This window comes from Xiphophorus couchianus, chromosome 2, assembly GCF_001444195.1.
Source record: "Xiphophorus couchianus chromosome 2, X_couchianus-1.0, whole genome shotgun sequence".
NCBI classification, from domain to species: Eukaryota; Metazoa; Chordata; class Actinopteri; order Cyprinodontiformes; family Poeciliidae; genus Xiphophorus; species Xiphophorus couchianus.
In genome coordinates this window covers 14778446-14787576 of record NC_040229.1, presented here as the reverse complement: position 1 = coordinate 14787576, position 9131 = coordinate 14778446, and the positions used below count along the sequence as shown (strand labels likewise).

The following is a 9131-nucleotide window of genomic DNA, read 5'->3' as shown; positions in this document are numbered from 1 at the left end:
GCTGTCACATAAAAGACTCTTTACTTCATTGCCTGTCAATTTATATTAAATTCCATATGTGAAGAAACAAGCTTCACCACCATCCATTTTGGTGATAATAAATCACGTCATTATCACTTTTCCTGAAAAAAGAATATAATTATATATTTTTTGTCAGGTGCAAGAATAACTTAGGATCTCTTTATGTCCTGCTGAGAACCCTTGAAAATAATAATACACCACAGCAAAAGCACATGAACAGCTCAAAGGAGCTGAGTGTTATAAATCTGATGGGATTTGCATATTTTTCTTTCTCCACAAGGAGCAAAAAAAAAAAAAAAAAAATCACATAACATATGAAGAAGACACACAGTAAGACGTTAGGCTTCAAATTAAGATAGGCATGTTTCTCCACAAGTTACTTGTGATAAAAGATTTGTGGACTTTCAAAGTAAAAGCTTTTCCTATTCTCTGTTCTTCATCTCAGAAGATTATTAATCAAATAGTTAGACATAATGTGCTTATGTGAACTACGGTTCCCCTGTCTTTTACTTTTTCCAGTTTATCTTTTTGATTTGTCTTCTTTAAACACCTTTTACAATTAAAAATTTGTTAAACGAAGTAAAGCTGAGTAAAAAAAAAAAAAGGATTGTCTTATAAGGTTAGCTCCCAACTAAAGAGAAGTCCTGTATTTCTTGTTATAAAGACGTATTATTAAATGGGTTGTTATGCATTCAAAGTTGTCATTTAACTAAAAATGATTAACACATGTAATATATTTATTATCCAAGCGGAACATCATAAAAACTTGGCAGAAAGTTAAGAAGAGAGAATCAAAATGTTGATTAAATAAGTTAATCAAGCTGATGTTCATTCTTAAAAAGGGATACAGAGGAAAAAAATCCCATGAGAATATTTGTCATCTTTGTTCTAATATATATATATATATATATATATATATATATATATATATCACATATGCTTTTATGTGCTTGATTGCATTTTAAAAAATAAGACAAGACACCAACTGTCTAAGATGAAGTTTTATTTTGCACGCCAGCAGAATGAAAAATGCATTTTTAAACATTTAAGTTTTGATTTCTTTCTCATTTCTAAGGTAACTCCCAAACATCATCATTTTCAGACTTCACATCGAGACACCCTTCCATTTAAAATCTACACCTACAACCATGCATTATTTTCATGAAGTTTCTTCAAAGTAATAAATATCAACAAAACAGTTTTTTTTGTTGGTTTTTTTTTATGACTCCCGATACTTACCAATATTTCCTTAAGTTTTATGATCATAACGGATAATTAAATTGTCTGGAATATTGAAATACATGATTAAATGTTCGATCGATTTGTCAAAACCTCACCAACTGTGCCCCCTCTATATTATCGACCAAACTGCGGTTCTGCTTCGATCATGAACCACAAAAGGACCAGAAGTCGCTCCTCATCTCAACAAAATAAAGTTGGACTCAGAGTTCCGCATTTCAACTAATTCTGGAGTCATTTATTTGCATTTCTATTACTTAACAGGGATCAAATTCAGAATGGCAATAGAGCAAAAACTATCATTTTTTAAAAATTATTATTCTATAACGTCAAAACAGAAATTGCGAAACACTTAAGGGTCCAGAGTTGCTTCTTTTAGCTCTTCTGTCGAGACTCGCTTCAAATTTGAGGCGGCAGCAGAGCAGATTTCTGCACACAGGATTCTTTTTTACACACCCGGACATTAGAAACACTGTTGTTCCAACACACAGAACAAAACACTCGGCTTGTCTTTCTTCCCCTCACTAAAGGATCAGGTACATAAAACAGACCTCCAAACAGCACTCTTCCCGTGTCCATCCCAACATCAGAATTCCCCAACCCATGTTCTTCCTTTTTTTTTTCCTCCCCTGATTCCACTGATCTGAGCTTGAAATGCGGAGACAGCAAAGCTCTAAGCCTTCAAACGTGTGATTTTTTTCAAAAGATCTCTAGAAGCAATCTCTCCCTGCCTGACCCCTGACAGCTGCAGATCTCTTTATTTCTCTTTCTGCTGGCACTTCATTTGGTGGAAAAGCTCTCAGATTCGCACCTCTGTCAGGCAGCACAAGTGTTTATTATGTGCATACACACACACGCACACGGAAAGGTTAAAAAAAAAAAAAAAAGACAAATCCAATGTATTGCACACCTCAACAGCAAGATATGTATTGCGTTTTATTAATCATCAAGAAAAATTGTACTAAACAACAGCAAATAGGACACATTTGGAGATTTATTCATTATTTTTATTTTATTTTTTGCATGTTTACGGAATAAAACAACGTTTTAGTGAAATACGTTACAAATTCTCCGATTTACACGAAAATCCGAGTGAGGTCAGTTAATTTATTTTCTTTCGAATTTGCAGAGACAGCCTTTTCTTTTACTTTAAAAACAAATTAAGCCAAATCAAAATTCTTGTTACATTAAAACACTTTGAAGCCTTACACAAAATATTGTTTATTGAAGGGACAACATCTAAAATTGTTCTGCAAATATGCCTTAATGCGTGATCTGGGCAAACAGCGGTTAGATTTAAATACACTCCATCATACATCATAACAAAATTACCTGCATAATGGCACCTGTTCATATACGTGCACTTTTCTTTTTGATTGTAGCTGCTTTTTTTCCGCCGATCTGCTCAGAGTTGCAGGGGCTTTTGCTTGCACGGTGCCTCCCCTCGCTGCAAAAAAATGAGACCGCAGACTCTATCATTAGATCGGATGGCAAGTCTTTATGCAAAGTGTTTTGCATAATTACATACCAAAGCCAGAATAGCCACCCTCAAATTTTATGGGTCACAAAGCATCGACAATTGCCGCATTATTGTCCACCAAAGTCCAGCCCCAGCGATGACAAGGAACCGGGAGAGAGGAGAGGAGAAGTAGAAGGAAAAAAAAAAAAAAGTCGTCTAATCTGATCTTGGAAGATTGAATTTTCATTCCAATAAAAAGAGAGAAAAAAAGGGGGGGGGGGGGGGGGAAGAGAAGATTATTCTCTGACAACTTGTTTACATGTAGTGGTAAAGTTCAGAGGACTGACCAAGGCTGCAGGGAGTTTGATCGCTGAATCCACAACATTGTGCGTCATAAACTGTCTCCATTCAACTGCTTCTTCTTTCCAGTCTCCCATAAAAAACCTACATGGCAAGCAAATTTGGAAGTAATTAGATTTTTAGTTTAAAATATGTGCAATTTTGGTACAGAAACAAATTTTTCAACGTACCTCAAATTTGATTTGATTTCAAATCGAATCAAATTTACCCTCTTTATTATTTATTTTTATGATAGGAGTTTTAATCTTGCAATTGGTCATTTATTTATTTTTGTTTGTTGTTTAGACCAAATATGCTTATTTTATGTTAAGTGCAGAAAGAGATTTAAAAAATCCAGTGTAGGAATAATTGTAATATAAATAAAGAAAAGAAAAATATATGCTAGTGGGATGAAAAGAACATTTACATATTTACAAGAAAACTAATATCGCATGTAGTTTGATATTACTACACATATAAAGTATACTTTATAAGTAAAGTATACTTATTGGATCATATTTAATTTTGTTGGTTTCTTTAAATGCTTGCCCGTGCAGTGCGGAAGTCCTGCAGGAGAATTGCTACAGTAATGATCATTTAGGATTTCATTATCGAAATTCAAAAGATAAATTAGAAGTAAAAATGACTTTTTTTTAATCTAAAGGCTATCCTAAAGTCGCAATAAAGCTCGATAAACAACTATTTTGAAAGAAAGAAAGACATAAAGAAAGAGAAAGAAAGTAAAAAAGAAACAAAGAAAAAATGAAGGAGATGGAAGAAAAAAGGAAAGAAAAGAAGAAAGAAAGAAAAAAAGGAAAGAAAGACAGGAAGAAAAAACGAAACAAAACGAAATATTTGAAGATAATTGCGCTCCTTTTATCTTTTAGAGCCAAACAAATATTTGCACCTTTCCCTTCATGGTCGATGTTTAAATTCCAGTTTTGTTTTTTGTTTTTTCTTGTATGCTTTAAAAACATATTAAAGTGTCTAGAATTCCAAAATCAAACTATCTCCCAGTAATGTATTAATTAAAAGAAAAACTCCAATGGAAAATATTTTGTTTGAGAAAGAAAAAAAAAAAAAAAAGAAGAAGCGGAAATCCAGATGGAGACGACTGAAAAGGAAGAAACGGTGAAAGCACCGCTCTGGTGAAACATGCAGAACAGCGCCATCTCGCTGCAACAGGCGGTAGCTCCCCCACATCGATTTCCTTTTCGCTCCCCACATCTCTACACCCCCCACCCATCCTATCTCTGTCTCTCTTTCTCTCTCTTTGCGGAGACCCTCCGTGAAGATTTGTCCTCTCACAGGGTTGAGCGATTTCTGTGCGCACAGCCAGCTCTGACAGCAGCCCGCACGCCGCTGTCTTTTGGCGGCCACCAGTTCTTACGTGTTATGGCTGTTCATTAGTTCGGGGGGTGGGAGGGTGGAGGGGGGGCTGGCTTGAGTCCCCGGAGCCGCGGGTCCCGGGACCTGCAGGGGTCAGTCAGAGAGGATGGGGAGGACAGGGAGCGGAGTGGGGTGTGGAGGTAGAGGGTGGGAGGGTGGAGGGTAATTTCCCTGTAATCTAATTCAACCCCATGATCACAGTCCGACATACAGGCTTCACCGGTTCCCAAAGTGAGGTCCCGGGACGCTGCGGGGTCACTGAGGAGGGGGTGAAATAAAAATTAATTTCTCTTGAAGGTCGCGTTCGGGGTTCTAGTTGCACATTTACAGCATGTATGCATTTGCAGATGCATGTTTCCGGGTGGATTTCAAGCTCCCCGCTGATCTCTGCTCATCTCCTGGACATAGAGACTGTGAAACGAAGGCAACCCCCCCCCCCCAACCCAAAAAAAACAAAGAAAAAAAAAAACATCAAACACCAGAAAATGTCAGATGAGGGGTATCTGTGGCAATCTCAAGCGGGGATGCGGGGGTTCTCCAAAGCATATCTTTTCGGCGTGTTCTTCATGAGAAAAGGTCTGAGAGAGCTGCGAATTGGAGGTGAAAGACTCCAGACTGTATGCGGCAGGAGAGGAGTTGTTCAAACACTTATTATCTTTTTGGTGTCTGGTTTAAGTGAACCGAACATGAAAGGAAATATAGACTGTACTCTGTTAAAAATAAGTTGAACAAAACTCTACAAAACGTCTGCATTAAAGCTACACTTTTTAAACTAACCAAACCCAATTTACATACAGTTGCTACAACACGGTTGATTTGTTAAGCTTTTTTTTTGAAAGTCCTTATTTAATCAAAATTAAACATTCCTGTCCCACAAAATACATCACCCAGGCTGACATGCCTCTGGTGACATCACAATAGGTACTAAGTAATAATCGGAGTTATTTTAAGTAAACTGTTGGTTTTTACTTGATTTTGCAAGTAAGCTTTTAACCAAATTGCCTCTTCAAACATGTTCTGTAAAACATTTGTGCCTTTTCTAATGTCATTGATCCAAATGCACAAAAATCAAAAGCTGTTGATTTAATGTGAGTTGAAAAACTTGCAATTTTGAAGTCCCATAGTGGGAATTCATATTTATGACCTGGCTGTGTTTTGATGGTCACTGTACATTTGTTAGGGAAAAGAAATTAACCACTGGGCCGCATAAAAGGCCAGTTAAATGAGAGCAAGTACTGATGTTTAACAAAATGCAGTCCTTATTTGTGTTCATCTGTAGAGAAACAGAAGGTGTTTTCGTATTATAAAGTGTTTACAAAATGCCCGAAACAAAAACTTAGTAAAGACATACTGAAACACAACTGACATGATTTGTCAAGTTTTTTTTGTTTTGTTTTGTTTTGTTTTTGTTCTTTTTTACCTGTGAAAACTTTGGAGCATATGTAGGCTGCGGATCATTGTGTGGTGGAAATGATGATGAGGAAGATTATGGCAGCGAGAATGGCGACGGAGATGAGGAAGATGATAAAGAATGGAGGAGAAATAACGCGCAGGGTGTGAGTTTTATTGTTAACGCACCTTCAGTCTACCACCATCACCAGCAGCATCGACCAGCATTTTTGCCAAATTAATTTCACAGTTTGAGTGAGCGCTGCCAAGTGAGCCTTTTGGAACTTTCGGCAAAAATGAGACAAACGCACCCACACAGGCACACGCACGCGCTCACTCTCACACACACACACACACACACACACACACAAACGCGCGCGCTGGGCTGCGTCTTAAGGGAGGAAACCGGGCATCTTCCCTCATCACCACAAAGACGCATAGGGGGAGATTTGCCCTGCCTGCCCATCTAATTAATGCAGAATTGATTAAACAGATATTTCCTTATTTTAACTCGGACCTTGCTGATGTCCATCGTTTTCCCCACATCATGATACATCATCACCCATCTCCATCCGTCATCATCATTTATGGGAGACTTTAGAAAGAAGCAAGTGATTTTACATGAGCGTGCACCAATAAACATGCAGTCACACGTGGAGGGAGCCCTAAAAGGAGACAGGTGAGCCTTCCCCCCTGCGCCAAAACGGCTTTAAAGTGGCGCACCTTTAAATACTCGTGTGGTTAAATACGCCTATGTGGTTCATCGTAATAAAGTGTATTAGAATCGATACAAAATAAATACACATGAAGTAATGCGTCAGGGTTTTGGGAGCCTTGAGGAGGGGAGGCGGATGGGGCGTGGGGCGTCTAATATCCAGGACGGTGTCTGCGGTCTCTCTAACCACTCATCTCCATCTTCCCCTCCGTGTGTGATCGTAGATATTAAGACAAATCACATGGAGTGATTAAAGAAAAAGAAAAAAAAAAGAGCCCTCGTGTCTGTTTTAAAATAGAGCAGTTTGATTCCCACCCACTCTGTCTGCTTCTCTCTCTCAAAGTTTAGCCTTTCAGTTATAAATATATTTTTATTATTATCCTAGATTATAACGGCCACCCATTGAGCAACAATCACTGAAAATGCACGAACAGCGAGGAGAGGTGGTCGAAAGGGGGATCCAGAAAGAACATCTAAGTAGCGACATCTCTTTATGTCTACATGTGGCATAAAGCTGGTTGAAGTTAATCAAATGGGCTAAACAAGCTTGACTTTCGACGTCTTTGTTTAGGGTAAATGTGTACGGGACATTTAGCATGTATACATTTATTTTACTAACTTTTTTTCTCAGCTAAAAAACAAGCCTTAAACCTCCAGGAAACAGACGTCCTTAGAAAGCCAAGTCTTTAGACATGTAAATCCCAAAGCAGAGGGCGCAATGATCACCCTGGACATTCATCCGCAACCTGTGCAGACAATTTCTCAAGTATGCTATTTTCTTTTAATGATTATCTACTTTTGATAAATTTACGAGAGGAAAATACAAACTTTGATGGGTTATTTTTATTCATTTACCAATTTATCCTTTATTTATTAGACTTAGACTTAGACTTAGACTGACTTTATTGTCATTTTGCATGCACAGGGTGTATTCATACCTGGTGTTCAATTTCAACTTTGTCGCGACCTCAACCAGTACTACACTTTTAAATGATGCAAGACATGGGTCAAAAATGTGTGTCTGAACAATGGACACAAAGTTTTGTGTAGATCCAAAGAAGTGAGATTTTTTTTTTGTTTTGTTATATAAGAAAAGGATCAATTGTTAAATAACCATGAAAAAGTAACACAATGTCAGCAATTATCCTTTAGCTCCTGTATTATTATTATTACAGTATTAGGTAACTGTTAACTTAAACTAAAATACAGAATAATTACTGTACAACAAGAAATTATAAAACATTTTACAGACCTGCTGTCAAAAAAAAAAAAAAAAAACTCGACTGTTTACTGTTTAAAATGATAGGTTCTGTTGTACAGTCTGATGCTTTTGTACCAAAAATTGCTTTGGAATTATACAAATATTACAAATGGCTGCAGTAAAAAGAATTTCATTGAATATATCTTTAAGAACATCAACCCACATCTACAAATATTAGGTACTGACAAAATATTTTTACCTGTTAATTATTAATATTGTAATTTAAATGACTATCTCACAATTTAAAACACACAATAAATCTACAGTAAAATGATATTAACAGATTATGCAGTGCAGAATTGCTGACAATAGAGCAGTTTCGCTGTGAAAACCTTTACCTTTAGAGTGACAGTATGTCGCTTCGACAGTCAAGCCATTGAATGCATCTTTAATTTTCAAGACAATAAAAATTATTTACAATACATGTACTAGTTACGAAAGAAATTGTATTTTATAATCATTGACCGTAATATATGTGTGGGCTGAGGTGTCAAATCAGACGGCTTTTGGTAACGTGGTAGGTATGGGGGAAAAAATCCCACATTTTAAACTTCAGTAAAAGCAAAATTCATAATAAAACATCTGAAACTATCGTTTCTGGTTATTGGTGGCCCCCACATCTTGTCGCCCCCTAATAAAGTTTTCTGGTTGCGCCCCTGCGTCATGTGAGCGTGTTTGGTGAGAATAAGAACACTGCACGAGGGTTCCTAGTTCTGCTCTTCGTCAATTTAAACTCTCTTTATCTTATCATATAAATCTTAAAACGCGACTTTTCAGATATTTTTTCTACTTTTAATTTTCAAATGAATGTCGTTTCCTGGTTTATTTTTAATCACACATAAAAACTTAACAAAATGACGCTATTCCACAGCAACTGAACAGATAAGTTCGTCCATCACCGTTTATCCGGAAATATTAGGGGGGAAAAAGGATTATTTGTTTGTGTGTGTGTTTTTTTTGTTTTTGTTTTTTTTAATAAACAACTTCCAAACCAGCCTAATGCTTAAAAAGGAAAAAAGAAAAAATCAAATCATGCTACCGATATTTTTTTTGGGAGGAGGAAGGAGGGAAATTATAACTTTGGGTTACGTTAAATATGCGACAATGCAGATTTATTCCTGGCTACAGTTTTTTTATTATCATTATTATTATTATTGTTACAAATTCATCCAAACAGACTATTTGAATTTTCCTAAAGCCCTGCTCCTCATGTGAACACGGGTTCCCCTCTGCAGCCTATTTCCTGCTCCCTCCTCCATTCATATCCACACACAGAGAGACAGACAGACGCAGTGGGATGTAGAGTGGATGACAGGTGC

The 9131-nt window shown here is 36.9% G+C and overlaps 1 long non-coding RNA gene across 1 annotated transcript; it reads right to left on the bottom strand.

Annotated features, from left to right (window-relative positions):
* Positions 1–1007: 1007 nt before the first annotated feature.
* On the bottom strand, positions 1008–7420 carry LOC114157430 (uncharacterized). Its single transcript, XR_003598154.1, has 2 exons — positions 2789–7420; positions 1008–2707 (listed from the first exon to the last, which is right to left on the bottom strand). It is a non-coding gene; the product is annotated as an uncharacterized LOC114157430 (long non-coding RNA).
* Between the last annotated feature and the right edge of the window lie 1711 nt (positions 7421–9131).